Source organism: Pezoporus occidentalis, unplaced genomic scaffold (assembly GCF_034315485.1).
Source record: "Pezoporus occidentalis ecotype Australia unplaced genomic scaffold, CSIRO_AGI_Poc_V1 ctg76, whole genome shotgun sequence".
Classification (NCBI taxonomy): Eukaryota; Metazoa; Chordata; class Aves; order Psittaciformes; family Psittacidae; genus Pezoporus; species Pezoporus occidentalis.
In genome coordinates, this window is record NW_026916115.1 from 2,631,970 (window position 1) to 2,650,571 (window position 18,602).

Here is an 18,602-nt window from a genome sequence, read left to right on the forward strand (position 1 = left end):
ATTCCCCATGTCACAGCGCAGAATGAGCTCGTAACTCTGACTGTCTTGCAGCTGAGTTACAGGGTCTTCTGTAACATAGCCCAAAGGGTTTAATTTAACTGTGAATGTTTTGAAGAAAGCAGTGGAGATCTGACAACTGTCTAGTGCTTTTGCTGTCTGCACATTTAGAAGGTCTTCCTTAATGTTTGACTGAAAGGTTCCTTGTTTTATATTAAGCTTAGGATTTCTTGTCTTTTCCACAGGTGGGGAAAGGTGGGGATGTCCCCCCCTTTCCTTTTTACTTGTCTGAAGAATGTAACCATGTCTCCATCCTCTCTAGACTAAGCATCACAAATGCTTGCCATCTCTCTTTGCCAACCATCTCCTATAGATTTGCTGTCACTGCTGTCTGTCTCCTTTGGACTGTCTCCAGTTGTTCATACCATCTTGGAGATCAGCATCCCAAACTGGACAACATGTTCCTAACAGTGCAGAAGTCGTGCGAGGATAATTTGGACTGCTTATGCATGATATCTTTTTTGTGCTTTGATCCTGGTTGCCCTTGGCATGATCTTGAACACGTTTTGGAGCAAGTAGGGTGAAGTGTTTCAGTTAATGTCTAGGACACCTGTTGTTGTCTCCTTGTCACTACACATATACACTAATAAGACCATCTGTTGTAGGAACCTGTGTTTCTAATCAGGGATGCTTGGGTGAGCTAATATGAAAGGACAAAAGATGCAGTCTGCTCATGAGAACTGAAGCTTGTTACCCCTCCTGCAGATGCACCTCCGTATAGGCTCCTTCATAAGACTGTTTACAGGGTTTAATATGTCCATTAATATGCAACCTGTGTTGAGTCTCACCTCAGCTGATTTGCTGTAGCCTTCCCAAGTGTTTGCTTGCAGCTGGATTGATGGCATGTGGGTTGCTTGTCTGGCAAGTCTAGAGAATGGAGGAGCCACCAGTGATTTTCATTTAAATCCCCTGCAGGATTTGGGGTCAGTCCCAGGGCATGACACCAGGGCCTTTGCTGCCTGCTTAGCCTTCCTTCCATATAGGAAGATATTGGTGGGGTTGTGTCCTCTGGAGCCCTCTTCTACTCACAGAGCTGTGGAGCAGCCACAGGGAAACAAAGTCCTTGCTCTTTTCTCATCAATAGCTCTGCCTTTTTGTAATTTCTCCTTACAACCATCAGCTGACTCATGGGTTTTTTTTTAATGCCCATCTTGGTTTTAGTCCCCTTAATGATTAATAACATCTTAATGACACTGTCCCCCTGGCTTTGCCCCTAGTAGGGCAGCATCTAATACTGTGGTGTTTGCTCACTTGAACAGGCCCCTGGTTTTAATGGACTTACATGAATGACATGATATGAATGCAGGTGCAGTTCAGGGGCTGGGCTATGTCTTGGTGTCGTGGTTTAAACCCAGTCAGGTAACTCGTTCGCTCACTTCCCCCCCCCTTTTCTTGCCCTCCCCCTGCTCTTGGAGGGACAGAGAGGAGAATCAAAAAGAATGCAACTCCCACGGGTTGAGATAAGAACAGTTTAGTAACTAAGGTATAACACAAATCACTACTGCTACCACCAATGATAATAATGATAAAGGAAATAACAAGGGAAGAGAATACATCATCTCACCACCAGCCGACCGATAACTCGCCCCCCAGGCCCAACCAAGCTCCGACCGATACCTCCTCCAACCCTGCAGTCCCCCAACCCTTCCGGCTAACTCCCAGTTACATCCTGGGCATGACGTGCTGTGGTATGGAATACCTCTTTGGTCAGTTTGGGTCAGGTGTCCTGTCTCTGCTTCCTCCTGGCTCCCCCTCCTCCCTGGCAGAGCATGAGGCTCACAAAGTCCTTGGCCAAACCAAAACATCGCTTGTTATCAGCTCCGTTCCCGAGCTGAAAGTCAAAACATTGCACTGCACCAGCTACCAAGAAGGGGAAAAATGACTGCTACTGCTGAACCCAGGACACTTGGATTCTTTTAAGAAGGTGATTATATTTCTTCCAGCTTGATTTCTGGGCATGGAGAGCAAAACTGAGACATCTAGTTGTGAAGCAGGATGACAGTAACAGTCATGAGCAGGAAAGCTTTGACCCCTGCCTGCTTGTAAGCTAACCCAGCTGGAGGCAGAATAAAGGGCAGGTCCAGCCAACAGCTGGAAAGGATGAATAGGAAACCTCAACCTCCTAAGGGGAGCAGAGACTGAGATCCTCCTGTTCAGGAGGTCTAAACTGTTCAGGTGTGTCTAAACTAGAGCATGGTTTTGACAAACCCTCAAGACCTTATGACGTTCTAGCAGTAATAATAGAAATGCAGATTTGTGTGTGTAAGCACAAGATTGTCTTTGATACAAGCTCTGTCTTAGTGGAAATGACCAAAGAGAACTTGCAAAATCCCAAGTGTTTCTCAGTTTACCCCCAAAGGTGAAAGTAAATCAGTGTAACTGGCTTCTCTTGTTTTTACCAGAGTGTTTTAGGTAATCCTCTATTTCTGTTTTCACTTGGATGCTGTTTGCAGTCCAAATACTGACAAGTGCTGTACCCCCATCTCCTCCTCAAACTTGTCTCCTGGAGTCAGGCAATTAGATTAGACTCTCTTTCATCTAAGTGCTTTTTTTATCTTTCTGATCTGTGGAGGAAAGCTGGCAGATATCATCTTTAAAGGTAAGGAAAGTGGAGTCAACATTTTGTATTCTAGAAATCTCATTATTTTCCAACTAATATGCTGATTTTGTATGCTGGGGTTTGGCAGTGACACAAGGGTCATTGCTGAACAAAGCAGAAGCAGGTCCATCCTGGAGAAGCCTGCATGGGTAAAATATGCATTTTCTACGGGTGGAAAATATGAATTCTCTGACTCGTGTCAAGGAGTGAGGCATTGTGGGTAATTTGCCTTTGACTCTCACTTCATGGCACCTTTCACAAGAGGAAAAAGTGTGTTATAAGAAGTTACCTGATATTGCACTGTCCAGAGTGCTTTTCTCTGGCTGGATCTGGGGAGGGATTATCTCAGATTTTCATTTAGTTCTGAAATCCTGGGTATTGGTTTTATAAACTAAACCCCCTTCGCGGCAGGTTGCTTATTCTGTCTTGTTGTTTTAGCTTGATGCATAGGAAGGAATTTCAATTTTCTGAACGGATGGGGTGCGTGCCTTCCTGGGGTAAACCGGCGTCGTTCAAATATTTAAAGGCAGATGCATCAATAGTGGCAGCTGAGGATCTGGCTTACTTTGATTAAAATCTGATGAAGATTACTCAGCCTTACCAAGGGACTTGGATTACCAGTCTATAAAAAGAAAAGTAGGAGAGGACATTAAATATAAAAATAATCCAATGAAGGATGTGAAGCTAAACTCACTGAAAATTGAACAATAATGAAAACATCCTCCTTAAACAGGTGGAGGGCAGCAGGGCTTGCAAGCGAACATTGCTCTTGGAGCTAGGTCTGAGGCAGAAATATACTGCTCTTGGGTTTCTCATGGCCATGGCCTCATCTTTTAAAGGCAGAATTTTTTCAGAGAAGGCCTTGATCATTAGCAAATCCCCAAGGGAGTGTTGCGGGAGGAGATGTGGGTGACAAATCCTTTGGAAAATCCTTGCCTCTGCTTCCTCAGGAGACCTGGGCTAGTGCCAAATCTCACTAGCAAAGAGGTGATTGAAGCTGAGGAACAGAAAATCAACTCTTACAGACTTCAAAATGTGAAATGTGCATTTGTCTTACAGTGGATGAACTTCAACTCTCCCTTTTCATCACAGCATTTTTCCCCCTTCATTCTTTTTTAAATGTATTTATGGAATGTTACTATTATGCCATGTGATTAGGCTTGATGGCCAGTGACTGATAGGTACATTGAACCAAGCTTGCTGGGCAGTCAGGAGAGGTGGCCTTTTTCAGGAGTCTGTCAAGCCACTCAGCATGTGTCTATGTTCCCCTGGATTTCTTAGGCACATGGTCCCTAAGCTGTATAAAATCTGTTTTTCCTGTGTTCCTGTGAAATAGCAGTGCAGCTACTGGTAGGGCAAGCACACTTGGGTGCTAAGCTAGATGGCTTTTGAAGTCTCCAAATTCTACTAAGGGCAGCAGAATGATCTATTGAGCATGCTGGCTTGCTCAATGGGCTTGCTTGGGTGGGAAGCATTTCCTTTACTGATCTCTGTTGAAGACATCTGGAAGGAGATTTACAGGGGTTCCAGGATTTGTGACTAGACTCTTCTTTTATATCCAAGGCAGGCAATAATGAGTGCATGGTGAGCTAGCTGGTCTGGGTTGACTGGAAGATGCTTTGACTATGTCAGAGGACTCTGGGAGCCTGGAGACTGGGGCTGAGTGGCCTTAAAAATACTGATAAGTTAACCTGATGCATCTGGTATTGCTGGAGGAAAGGCAAGGAGTGGTTGTAGGGTCTCCTGGGCAGTTATATGCATGGGTGGTCAGCAATATTGCCTTAATGCAGCAGCAGCAATGCCAGTCTCTCCAGTATTCTTTAGTCGGAATTAGGGTCAGATAAGGATAACATTGTGTTTTAATAAGTATTTGTTAGCAAGTGCTTTCCCTTTCCCCCTCCCCTCTAATATTGTTAATTTTCCTTGCAGTAACACATGCATCGTTCAGCTTCTGTTGCTCCGTGTGTCATGCTCTGTTACTCCGTCTCACTTAACAGCCGCAGAGCAGGGGGAATGCTGCCAAGGCTTTTTCTGGGAATTTGCTCCAGTCCTGCTACTTCCCTGGGAGTGCTCAAGTGATGTGTTTTGTTTGCAGGGGGAATAAAATGCTCAGCTGTCAGCTCCTCAATGGACAGAGACCAGGGCAAAGACCAGCTGCTCCTTTGTCTCTGTGCACAGGTGCCCGCATAGACATAGCTACGGTAAGTTTTGGCCGATGACTTTTTGGCAGAGAAAAGTTGATAAACAGTGAATGTGACCTTTTTGCCCTATTTTAAAAGACATGAGACTTTGCTTAAGGCAGCCTTAGGTTAAAAGTGCATCTCCCCCTAGTCCTTTCCTATGTGCAGAAATGGGGGCTACAAGTGCCTGTGATACCCCATGGAAGGGTATCCATCTGTCTGAGATGCAGTTGTGTTTTTCACTTGGGCTGGGTGTGAAACAGTGTTTAAAGGCATTGTTAATTGCAATGCATTGGTGAACACATTTTTAAAACACCTGCTTCCTTGTTGGAGACACGATTATACTTACCCAGACTAAACTGCTGCGGGGAAGGTGGAGACGCAGTGCTCTCTGTGGCTGTCTGGGCCATTCATTTGTTAGTATAGGGTTGAATTTCTGATGACTCAGAAGGAGCTTATCTGCCCCTCAGCTATTTGCAGATCTGAGCATCAGGGGTACTGTTGCTCAGAACCTTAGTTCATAACAGAGTTGGGACCAAAAGCCACCTCAGTCTCAAGGTGCATGTAAAAACAAGCAGCTGAGGTTTCCCAAGTGTCAAGTTTGCACAGGGCACTCACAGGCAAGTCCCAGAAAAATAAGGAGGATGCAAGGTATAGGATTCTTTCTGCTTGCCTCAGTTTCTTTCAGGGTATGGGAGCGAGCAGAGGGAATTAAATATTTCAAGCCTCTGTTTGAACCATCTGAAGTAGATTAGGAATGAGAGATGAATGTTGTGCAACAACAGGGGCTTTACTACTGCAGGAGCTGGTGATATTGAGCATCTTACACTTTCTGATTTATAATTCCTTCCTTATCTGGAGTCTTGTATCAAATATCTTTGTACACAAAGCCTGAGGAACATTTGTTAGGAAAGCCCCTTTTGGGACATGCCTGTGAGCCTTCTTTTATAAGCTATAAAAGCAACTGCAGAGCTCTTGAACACCAGAGTGGGCCAGAATTATGCAGGCACAGGACTGGTAAGCAGTGGTCCCTAGTTTGTATGGCTCCATGACCCACACCTGCAGCACCCTGGGTTGCGGAGCTTGTGTGCTCACTCAGGGTGTTTTAACCTGAGCTGTGGGTGCAGGCCGTGCTCTGAGCTCCTGGGCTATGCTTGACCCTCTGTCCTACCTGGGTTTCCTCTTTCTGAAGTCTCTAAAGAGTTGGACAGGTCAGCTCCATACACCCAGCTGTAACAGCCTTCATTCTTGCCTTTCATTTACTTCTCTGCAAAAACAGGGTTAATGTGTTTTGGGCTCCTTTTTGTCCACCCCTAATAACTTTCCAGCTTGATGGCTGAGTGCAGCTGTGTGTGCCAGAGATCTTAAAGATAACAAATTCCTACCAGCTTGATATAAATATATAGCCAGGGAGAAGACTTTATCTTTGCCCCTCTCTGCCAAGGGAGTTCAATCCTTATCAGTTCAGGAGCATCTGTGTGTGAGAGAGAACGAAGAAAAAATATGTTATGAATGCCTATGGGGAAAATTGCATTTGGAGCTGGTATCCTACTGCATCCTGAAGAATACCTCCATGATGTGTAACTCCATGGAAAATGGAAGTATTGCTGGCCCTGCTATGGGCTAAGTACTGTATGAAGTTTTCTGTTGCTTGCTTTCATCGCAGCCTTTCATCATCAGAGCTTAGGGACAGGAGCCTAGCACTGGAGCAGAGGGTTGCAGCCTGCTTCCCAGGGGGATGAGGCTGGTCTATGGGGCAGCTTTCCCTTGCAACAGGCTTTGCTTTCCCTGGGCAATAGCCACTATTTCTAGGCTGGTCCTCTGGCTCGTCACCCAGCTTCTTTTATGCCCTCTGCCTTCTGCAGAAAGCTGTTTAATCAAGAGTGTATCAAAATCCATCTGTCTACACTAGTGTCAACAACTTAGCTTCGGGGACATTTTAAATAATTTTCTTTCCACACTCTGTAATGGATTTCATTGCTGAGGGGAGAGAGAGCAGGACAGCAAAGGTATTTTAATTACATCTGATTGTGGCATCTTGCAAGCTTGCCCTCTCAGTTATTCTGGCGCAGCACTGTTTAGAGCCCACTTTTGTAAGCACAGGCATGTTAGCTGGGGGTTTATTGATTGCAGAGAAAAATATTGATATTTTGCTCCCAACATCATCTTGGGGCTGTGTCTTCTTTCTCTATCTATGTTTTGTGGCTTCAGCTTCTTTCACATTAGAGGATTCCAGTCATTCTATATCATTTCCTTAGAAGCAGTAAAAACCAGTCACCACTCCTATAAGTGTGGGCATCATATCTGGGCAGAGCAGAGGTACTTCGCTTGCTCTTAAGAGAACCTGCCTTACTTGAAAGGGAAATGTCCATTTGAACCCTTTCTCCAGTTCATATCTGGGTTTCACAGCCTGTTAACCTAAAAAAGGCTTCCCTTTTCCTCAGTGAAGTCAGGAAAGATTGAAATACTATCTCCAGCAAGACTATCTTGGGGCGAAGGAGCAGGGAATGAGACAGGGAAAACTGCTGGTCTTGCTGAAGCATCCTGATCAGACCCATGGGGCAGAGTAAGTCCTGGAACAGGCAAGAGTGTGGCAGGTGCAATAGAGCACACTTTCTGAAGCGCCTGCTCACCAAACAAGAGGAACTCCGGTTGGGTGCATGTTGAAATGCCAATAACTATTGTATCTTTTCATGGCTTTAGGTGTATTTTCACTAGCACTTGAGGCTAGTGTTAGCTGCAATGCTGCCTTTATGTTTTCTGGAGCATTCAGGAGGTAGCAGGTCCCTGTGCCCATACTTAGACCTGCCTTTTCAAACTATTTAGCAGAAATAAAGCTAGAAACTGAAAAGCCAGAAACTGAATCCAACCAGGGGTTTGGAGGAAGCAAAGTTTGTCGAGGAGGAAAGTAGAGATTTAAGGTCTTTAATTTATTTATTTTTTAATGGTTGCTAGTATGCCTTTCCATTCTTGCCAAAGCTTTTGGTTCTAATTTAATAAGAAACTTAGTCCTCAATATCAACAATTTTCCAATGTTGGAATGTGTTTGTGTTCCTAACAGCACTTATCTGTGTAATTTCCTCCTCTTAATAGATACAACCTCAGCTGCAGATTAGTAAAGTGTTTTGTTTGTGATTCCTAGGTACTCTACACTTGATGCATTATCTTGCTACAGACGCAAGGCAAACTCTGCTCCTCCCTTCTGGCCTAGAGTGCAATGATGGATTAAGTAGGTAAGTAATAGAGTGGTAATGAGATAACCACTGACACTGAGCATTAATGTGGGAATAAATGAAGTTACCATCCAGAGCTAATGGTCTGAACTATCACTGGTTTGTAATTAATGAACGTTGTGGCTGAGATTTACAAGGATATTTTAGGATGCTGCTTGCATGCAGCTTTGGGTTTTATGGCTTGATTGGAGAGAAATCAGTTAATGCCAAGAACTTAATGAATGGGTAAAAGCTGTTTTTTGTCAGTCTGTAGTGCCCCTTTTGTGGAAGAGGCTAGACTGGTACATCTGCCTTTACTTCAGGTGGAAGTAGGTAGGATGCTGTGGCCTTTGAGTCACTCACTCTAGTGTCTAGTAGAGATGCTGTAAGGTATCTCGGGGGTCTTGTTTCTCCTGTTTTATTAGGGCAGAGCAGAAGGAGCCTTGGTGGAAACAGTACATTTGAAATGAACCCATGCTGCAGACTGACTCGGATTCTCCAACCAGGACTGAGAATTGAGCAATGACAAGCTGCCCTATTTTTTCCCTTGAAGGGAAGACATCTAGTTCCTTCTTCAGGTCTTCTCCTTCCTGCAGCTGTGGCTCTGTTTCCTGCATGTTACTCCCTTCCTTGCCCTGTGATCTCGCTCTGGTGTCCTGTGTGATCCAGTGACTGCCCGCACCTAATGCGTGAGCCTCCTGGAGCAGGAGTTGAGGTGCCCAAGCTGCATATATACGGTGTGCCTGTGCTGAGGAGGCCTTGTCTGGAGAGCTGTCCCTCCCTGTCTGCATAGCTTACTAGGCATGTAACCCTGCTAAACGCTTTTCAGATGTGTGAATAACGCTTTTGAGGTGGTTGCTAGGCTCTTGCAGAAAATACAGCAAAGCAGTCAAAATTCTTCATGTTAATTGGTAGGAATACTCCAGCCATCTCGCTGCTGCCTGCCTCATCTTTCCATGGCAACACTCTCTACAGCAGCCCAGGTGCTTGTGGTTGGATATAGTGGGATTTTTTTGAGCCCTCTGTCTTCCAAATTGCCCCTTGGAGCATGGAGGGAACATCTGTACTTTTAAAGTATGGGTATCATGTGATACATCAAATAGCTTCCCTTGGTCTAACCATATCCCTTTTTCATGCTGTCAGACGAAAAACTTTGGAAACATGCCTGCATTTCTTTGGTGGAAAGAGCGGTTGTCCTGTTTGTTTTTTTAACAGGGAGAGAATGGTGCTGAAAGAGTCTTGAGTGATTTCCTTCCCATGGCCTGAGCTGTCACACCTTTCTGTGAGCTGGAGAAAGGAGGGACCACAGCTCATGGCATCTGGTGGGCAAAGGGAAGGGCAATCTTTTTCTCTCCAGCAGAGCTCAGCCTGGATTGAGTTCTGATGTCTCCTTCAGGAAGCCGGGATGGTGGCTGGAAGGAGCCAGAGGTGAGAAGAGGGAGAGTGAACAGGAGGGAGAAATCTCAGGTATTGCATCATCCTCACTTCCGCTCCCTGCTGTAAATGTATGTGGGACAATGAGACAGTACAAACAGGGGCACTGCCTGTTTGGCAATGCCCAGCTCTGCCAGTGTGGGCAGAGTTGGGTGTTGCATTGCAGAGGGCTGGTGCAAAGAGCAAGGTGTCCTCTCTTCCTGCTTCCCACCTCTCTGAAACATTCTCCATGTGTATTCCAGCACCGTCATCTCTCTTTCAGGGCATATTTCGCAGGCATATTCAATGATTCCAGGTAAAATGAGACTCAGTGATGAAGCCAGCCCAAAGCTTCCCAGACTTGGGGAGGTTGCCACTTTGCCTGTAAGCATTACATTTCCTTGGTGCAGGCTCAGTAGTTCCATGCTGAGCAGGAGGAAGAAATTTCCACCTGCTGGACCAGCACAAGCCAAGACTCAAACTTAATAAAGAACAGGTAGTGTATTCAGGGATGTGTAAATCCTCCTTCTGCAGCCTTGGGAAGTTTATTGCCCTCAACAAAGTACACAGTATGGCTGTAGTTCCTGAGGATCCCAGACAGACTGTTATATGATGAGGGAAAATTACCCAGACTGTTCTCCAGAAGGCAAATGAGCAGGAATCTTTCTCCAACTGGTTCAGGACAACGTTAATGTAGGGAAAGCCATTAAAATTAATGCTAGTAAACAAGGATAAAAACCAGCAGGGTTGTAACAAAATCTGGACCAGAGTGGGTTTCCCAGCTGTCATGATACTGGGAAATAAAGGGTTAACATTGTGCCTGCTTGCTTAAGCAGTTGCTGTGGTTGGTGTATCAGTCATGCTGCATGCTGTCTTAAAGGAAGCAAGCAGAGGGATGGGGTAAGCTGAGCTCAGAAAGTCTGTGAGGGTTGGTTTGGGGGCATCTGGGTTCCAGTGGCACCTCCTTTGTTCATGGCCCAGTACTTTACTTTAACCCACTCGGGGCCCACTGTGTTTCTGAGAAGCCGTGATGCTGTTTTATCTGATGGTCATTACATCTTGTATCTATTTATGTAATGGTTATATGCTCTCCTCCAGAGGTTGCCTTCAGAATCCAAGCCCTGCTGTAGGGTGCTGAGAACATGCTCACATGTGCTTGCTGGGTGCAAGTGTTTTGTGTGAGCATGTCTGGGAGCAGATCTCCAAGAAGCTGATCCCAAGTTCATCTGGGGAAGGTGCAAAGGGGCATGATGAATGGTGATTCCCTTCTCCATTTCATCTGCTCCAATGTGAATGGGAGCATGTTCAGCCTGGCCACAGTGAGGATTACTGTGAACATATGTCCACTGTACTGGGAAGAAGGCTCAGATTTGATGCCTTTTCTCATACTGGTGGTGGATACAGGCTAAACAGGGCCCAGAGCATCCCGGGGAAAATACCCTGGCATAGAAGCTGTGTTACTGCGCTCTTTTTTCTAACCCCACACAATACTAACATAAGCCAGACAAGTTCTCCAAAACTCCTGGCACCAGACTTGATGCTTTGCAATAGGTCAAATCTGTTACAACCAAGCCAAAATTTCTAGCCCCAGAACTAATTGTCTTCAATTGTCTGTGTGTTCAAGTGAGCACTTTAGTGGCCAGTGGTGAGTGGTGAGGTACAAAACCACTTAGCTGCTTTCTTACAATGCCTGAGAGACTTGGATAGTATGTTTGAAAAGAAAGAAGGCAACAGTCTCATCTCTGAACACAGCTGTTTCAGCATAGATGAAAAATATAGATGCCAGCAGCCATGGAAAAATTCCCCAGTCCATCAGTCAGTGCAAATAGCAGCAGAAGGATCCTTCGGTTCCCCAAGAGGCGTCATATACCTTGTATGTCCCTAGTGAAGTGGTGTTTGCTCAGATTTCAATGATTTTGATGGCCCTGTTGTGGATGGTCAGGTTTTGCAGGATGGGTTGGGTTCTGGCGGAGTCTTCATGCAGCAAATAGCAGAGTGAAGTGAAGCTGCTGAGATAAAGTGCTGCAGTGCCTCCAGCCGAGTGTGGGGAACTACGGTTGGATGTTTAAAGTCATCTTCATCAAAGAGGTGAAGGAAAGTCTGGGCAGATCAAGACTGATGCTGGAGTGGAAAGCAGCGTGCAGAGAGGGCCAACACACAAGTCCTTTGGAGCTCTCATCCCTGGAGGATCCACAGGCTGCCTCTATGGGGAGACATCAGCCCCTTTTACTCCAGTCAAACTTCCAGCAGGTTGTGGTCTCAGAGGTGAAGTGGGCAGAGGTGGAGAGCTTGCTTTTGTTTTTCATGAGACATCGCCAAGGAATCAGGGTGACAGAATTATTTTTGTGGAAATGAGTATGTGAAATACTTTTTCATTTTGATTATTTGAAAACTAAAACTCTTCATGGCTTTTAAAATTCATGTCCCCTCCAGGTTGTTTTGTTTTGTATTCCCTCTCCCTTATTCCTCAGAGAAACCATCCAAACCTACATAGTGTGTTATTTTTTTAGGAAATAAAATCATTTTCCAGTCAAACCTAGGCTGGAAATGCTTCTGGTGATTCATTTGTCTGAGAAATTCAGAAAAGCCTGGATGGAGCAGAAACCAGGCTGGTTCAGGGAGAGCTTTCTTACATTTGAAGACCCACCTGAGCAAGGGAGTTGTTTCAAAAGCTTTTTATTTGAAAAATAAAATTTTAATAGGCTTTGTTTGGGAGAGTTGGGCTTCAGCCATTCTTCTGTTGCAGATCTTGTATGCTACCAAGATCTGGAGCCTGGCCCTTCTGGTCCCAGCTTCCCCTGATTGCTTCATTGCAGATCTGTGCCACCTCTCTCTGAGTCCTGTATCTTGAGTGCTTTGCTCTCTAGGGACACCACTTCTGCAGGGTGTAATAGAGGTGATGCCATGTTTGCTTTGACTATACTTCGTACTGAAAGTTTTTCTTAAGAATGAGGATCATATGCATGAAAAGCTGTGTCTTGAGTGCAGTGGGGACCTCTTGCTGTCGCACAGTGAGGGGTCCAGGTCCTACATTCTCTGTTAAACTCTGCTCAAGCTCCTCTCCACCAAGAACCTCTTTCTGAGGTTCAGAGCCAGGCACCGGAAAAGCAGATTCAGTGGTAGCAACCACTGAAGTCCCCTGCAGAGTGCCTTTCCTTGGCCTTCTGTTTCCCTGCCTATAAATCAAGGCTGTTTTAATGGTGGGTTCTTTGAGACACATCTTTCTGTTCCCTCATGCAACAAAGGAATGAAAGGAAAACCACCAGGCAATGGCTGAAATGAGATGAGTTGCTCTGTCACATCCCTTAGTAATCGTGTGTTTCAGGGACTATTTTTATCATCTCCAAGGGATGGCCCAGAGCTAGCTTGTTTGGAGGCAAGGTACATCAAGGGTAGAGAACTGTGCTGGAGAGCCTTTACATATGACAGGAGTGGTGGCAAGTGCCTATGTGTCTGGAAATAAGGCAGTAAGTGGGCCGGATAGTGGAGACCACCAGCTCCTGTTGCTGGCTGCTCTGCGAGCTGCCAGCTCTGCTGTCTAGCACTGTCCAGATCCACAGTGTAACTGCTTATTTCCAGTCCCTGTCTTGTCTGTCCCACATACTGCTTCTTCTATAAATAGCCTGGTGGGAAGTGGAGTACGGAGCCACTGCAGATGGCCCCCAGTTCCCCATGCAGTCGTGTGTGAGATCCCAGATACAGGCTGTCAATTCTTTGCCTCGAGCCACCCGTGAAACCTCATTAAAAATGGTGTCCTCTTCCTTAACCCCCATCACCCCCTCCCTTCCCACTTCAACTTGCCTACATTGAAGCACCCTTATTAAACATGCACTTCTAAGCAAGGAGCGCTGACTTTCCCTTAATTGAGGCATAATAATTAGAGCATTAACACATTAGGAGGGTGAGACAGCATGTTTAGCTTTTGTGATTAATTATCTGAGGATTGTAATAAGTTGTTAAGACATTAATTACTCTGGCATGTTTATTGCTCTTTATTGCAGAACAGACACTTGGTAGCAGCAAGTGCTGGTTCATCTTGAAATACAGTGAGAAACAGGCTGGATGGAGGAGACCACCTATTCATCCACAAAACAGTGAGCTGCTGCTGTTGCTGTGGTCAGGGTGAAGGCATCCTCCTGGTCGGACCTTGATTAGCAAATAAGTTTATTTCTCTTCCATCTCCAGGAGGCCACAGATGGTATCTGAGTCCCTTAGGACAATCTAGGACCTAGAAGGTCCTTTCTGATCTTTTCATTTGTATTTTTCTCCTCTTTCAAATGAAGCGTTTCCTTTCCTGATGGTTTGAGTTCCCCTCATTTGGATCTTTGTGTTTCCAAGGATCTTACCTGGTTCAGAGTGTCAGCAGTGGTGAAGGAATGAACCGCAATTCTGGCGCCTTGTTTCACACCTCCAGTGGATGAATTTTCTTCTGGGGAACTGGGAAGGGTGTTTCTCCAGCAGCAGGAGAGGTTTGGACTAACATAGCCTGCTCTTTACACAGCAAGCTGCTCTGTAGTCCCTAGACAACTCCATGCTGGTTTGTCAGATTGGGTCTAATGGCAAAGTTCAAGCCTGTAGGATGAGTAGGTCTTGTACGCTCCTGAAAGTCGAAGAGAAAAGGCAGATGAATCAGCAGGAAGTTATGGTGGGCCTATTCCCAGCTCTGCTCTTCCCAAGAAATATGCATGATGCCACACTCTCCCCACCTCAACCTCCCTCTGCTGTTACGTGGGCTGGGGAATCACAATGGCAGTCCCAGCAACAGTCATGGATAAAGATATTTGGGAAGATGATAAAGACAAGAAGGTGGGGAAGCTGTGGGTGTGATGCATTGATACAGATTTCCCTTGGGACCCCTGAACTTGATGTTTCTGATTTCTGGTCTATTGCTGTGCCCTCATGTTACTGCAACACACGCTTGGGAAAGCAACTGGTGGGTGCAGTGTTACTGCAGTGGCTTGGGGCAGCAACTGGTGGATGCAAGGGGCAGGAAGGGGGGTCTTCCACTGTTGCCTCGTGTTAGAGATGAGATGAGCCTGACCAGTCTTTGTCCCCCTAGGACTGACCCAGCAGTCTCTTTCCATATGGCTTCCACGAGCTCAAGTTAGTGTCACTGTCAGTCAGTTGTCTCAGTGGCTGGGGAGGAAAAATCCCTTCCCTGTGTACAAGGTGGGATTTGTCTTGTGTCAGCTGAATGCAATCTGCAGACTTCAGCTCCTTGGAGCCCCTGCCTGCCTCTCACTAGCCCAGCCTGGTTTCGGCATTCACTGTCAGGTACCTTCTTTCTGCATTCAGAGTATAGAAAGTGTCAGCCTGGCATTCCCCACTCAGCTCCTAGGGACAAGGCAGGTCCTGACTTATGTGTTTTATCATTAAAAAGATAATTTCCTCTAGATGTGTGCAATAAGACAATGGGTGCTGACCTGTGATCCTGGCATTGTGCAGTGTTAATGATTTCCCTCTGCAGATAATAAGCAATGAATGTATATATTTGGGGGAGATCTGATTTTTTTTCCCCCTTTTAAGACTGCTGTCTTCCTAGGCCAGACTTAATTAGCAGACCTCATTATTTCCTCAAATGTAACTTGACTTCCATTGAATGAAAATTGTTCAGTGGATGGGGAGCAGCAGAGCAGTGCTGCAATATTCATATTGTTTTAATTGCAACATTAACATTTCATGCCACTCTTGGCATACTTTCAGGTGCAGCCCTTTAGCTCAATGCAACACTGTGAAAGGTTGGATCAGAACAATTAAGGCAGAGTGACTGGATTTCTGGATTTTCTTTTTTTTGTTTGTTTGTTTTTAATGAACGCAAGCCTGGATTCAATCCCCATCACTCCTTTTGTTGGGTGAAACAGGGAGTCAAGCAGCCCTGAAGTGTAAATCCTTGGTTTGGAATAAAGGATGTGCTGTAGTGTATGCTTAAATACTCTTTTTGTGGAACTGAAGCCCTGCAAGGACAAGTGATTCGTGATCCACCAGGCTGACAGCACATCCTGGGACTTGGCCTTTACCAGGTGATTCAGAGAAGCCCCAGAATGCATCTGGCCAGCTGGGCCAGTGTCACATAGGAGCTGGAGGGAAAAGGGCTATTTTCCACTTCTCGATTACTTCCAGGACTCTGGAATGAGTGAGGCTGGAAATGACACCATGAACAGGTGACAACTGGGGCAGTACAGATCCTAAATGAGCACAGGGATTGCCCCACTCTGTCCCCAAATTGCATGTAAGGTTTGGCTTCTTTGCCATGGGGTCAGCCTCCGCAAGCTCCAGTCACCTTTGCTGCCTTGCCATGTACCATGTGCTTCTTGCTAATTCTTCCTATGCTAGAGAGTGGTGACGAGTGATGTGAGGTCCCAGCAAAACCAGCTCCAGGTTCTCACTGAAACAGCCTAATGAGGGTCTCCTAATTGGGTCACTGAAAGGAGGTGAGCAAGGAAAGCCAGCCGGCAGGTCTACTAAATAGCTTCTTGGTGTTGCTCTCCCAAGGCTGTATCACACTGTGTAATGTGCAGACTGTTTAACTGACTTTAAAGGAGAACCAAGAGACTGTTGTGTCCCCTTCATCCTTTAGAAGGAAGAGGAAGGGTCGCTAGGACTTACTCTGTCCTGCCAGGGGAAGGCTGAGCTTTGCAGCCATGCTGCTGCCTGCCAGCTCTGTGCTGGCACTGGCTTGCAGATTTGTACTTGGGGTTGGTGAGTTGATCTGGTCTGCAGAAAGGACCTATATGTAGAGGAACAGGCACCCTCTTACACAATAACTGTCGTGGTTTAAACCCAGTCAGGTAATTCGTTCGCTCACTTCCCCCCCTTTCTTGCCCTCCCCCTGCTCTCGGAGGGACGGAGAGGAGAATCGAAAAGAATGCAACTCCCACGGGTTGAGATAAGAACAGTTTAGTAACTAAGGTATAACACAAATCACTACTGCTACCACCAATTATAATAATGATAAAGGAAATAACAAGGGAAGAGAATACATCATCTCACCACCAGCCGACCGATAACTCGCCCCCCCCAGCCCGACCAAGCTCTGACCCATACCTCCTCCAACCCCGCAGTCTTCCAGCCCTTCCGGCTAACTCCCAGTTACATCCTGGGCATGACGTGCTGTGGTATGGAATACTTCTTTGGTCAGTTTGGGTCAGGTGTCCTGACTCTGCTTCCTCCCGGCTTCCCCTCCTCCCTGGCAGAGCATGAGGCTCACAAAGTCCTTGGCCAAACCAAAACATCGCTTGTTATCAGCTCTGTTCCCGAGCTGAAAGTCAAAACATTGCACTGCACCAGCTACCAAGAAGGGGAAAAATGACTGCTACTGCTGAACCCAGGACATTATCCACCCCTTATTCCATACCATTCACGTCATGCTCAGATCCCCCATTTTCAATATACTCTTATCTTAGTGCATGGACCAGTCCCTATAAAGCTGCTGAGTCCATCTGGTCCATGATGTCAGGCTCCATCTCTTGTAACAGTCTTCCAGAGCAGGAGAGACTGTGTGCAGTGTTCACACTTGTGAATAACCTGGGCAATAGTGTCCATTGCTAGGTCCACCCCTTGATCATGAGTCCATCTCTGTGTTGCATCTCTGCTCTGATGGCCTGAAGTGCCATGGGCCCACCAGGCTTAAAATAATTCACTGTCCCCTTAAGCAGTTTCTGCAGCTTGTTGCTGGGGACTCCATACAGCTGCCTTCCATCTCCGATGCTTCCAAAGCACTGGAGGGGCCCAGTGGACTAGATACTTGCCCATACTGTCCCACACACCCTGCCACTCATCACTGTCCAGCCTTGGAGAAAACCTTTTGGTCCCCCTATATCCTCGTCTAACCCCAGACAAGACCCAAACCTGACTCTGCTTAACTTCTGAGATCAGACAAAATGGTTGTGGGTAGAACACAGCCTGTGTGTGTGCCAACATGCTGATCCCCATCACAATCAGCAGGCAGGTCCCAAGGATACCCAAAGGCCATTCAAAACCTCCAGAACTCTCAAATGATGCTGCTGCACTTGTCACTGGGGCTGGTGTAGCTGCTGTGCTTGCCGGCTCTCCCACCACCGGCTTCTCTTTTCCTGAGTCCAGCTCTTCCTCCTCTGCCTTGCTGGGAAATGCTGCGTGGTCTCCTGCATCCTCCTGGGGCTCGGCGAGCGGCTTCCGGGAAATGCTCTCGGCCGTCGCGGGGCTGGGCTCGGCCGCGGGGCTCGGCTCCGCCGCGGGACTCGGCTCTTCCGCGGGGCTCGGCTCCTCCGCCGCCTTCTCCCGCTGCTCGGCAGCCCCTTCCTTCTGCTCCTCGACCGCCCCGACCTCCTCCACCCGCAGCCGTCCCCTCGCGGCCTCCGGCCCCGCTCCCGCCGCCGCTTGGTCCCCGGGGCCGCTCTCCCGGGCCGCTTTGGCTGCCGCCGGCTCCCGGGGCCGCTGCCCCTCGGCTCCCCTCAGCCTCACGAAGATGGAGAGTAGGGCGAGGGCCAGGGCGGTGAAGAGCAGCCGGACGGCCAAGTACAAGTCCACGGCCACGTCCGTCCCGCCCGGCTGCTGGAGCCCGCCCGTATTACAAGCCATTGCCATAAAGCACAGTGAGACAAGAGCCTTAGCCCAGGCCCCACACTTGATAAACAGTAACACAGCAAATACCGGCTCTACGTAAGTTACAACATTCTGAAGCTGTGAGATCAAGCGAAACAACTCTGAGAGCCAATAAATCAGCATTGTGACGAGTGACTATTAATCTGGTCAGATCTGTCGTTATCTCAACCCTTCGTGCCCCACATTGGGCGCCAAAAAGAACTGTCGTGGTTTAAACCCAGTCAGGTAATTCGTTCGCTCACTTCCCCCCCTTTCTTGCCCTCCCCCTGCTCTCGGAGGGACGGAGAGGAGAATCAAAAGAATGCAACTCCCACGGGTTGAGATAAGAACAGTTTAGTAACTAAGGTATAACACAAATCACTACTGCTACCACCAATTATAATAATGATAAAGGAAATAACAAGGGAAGAGAATACATCATCTCACCACCAGCCGACCGATAACTCGCCCCCCCCAGCCCGACCAAGCTCTGACCCATACCTCCTCCAACCCCGCAGTCTCCCAGCCCTTCCGGCTAACTCCCAGTTACATCCTGGGCATGACGTGCTGTGGTATGGA

At 47.0% G+C, this 18,602-nt stretch overlaps 1 long non-coding RNA gene across 2 annotated transcripts in view; it reads left to right on the top strand.

The window, feature by feature from the left end:
• LOC134155255 (uncharacterized) overlaps positions 1-18,602 on the top strand; it is a 100,661-nt gene that overhangs the window by 71,267 nt on the left and 10,792 nt on the right. Inside the window, exons 3-6 of one of the 2 annotated variants that reach the window (XR_009961476.1) lie at positions 4,752-4,857; positions 7,979-8,069; positions 8,474-9,476; positions 13,463-15,892. This is a non-coding gene — a long non-coding RNA (uncharacterized LOC134155255). Of the gene's footprint in view, positions 1-4,751; positions 4,858-7,978; positions 8,070-8,473; positions 9,477-9,504; positions 9,958-13,462; positions 15,893-18,602 lie in introns of those variants that run through there. The other variant, XR_009961477.1, reaches the window with a different exon arrangement.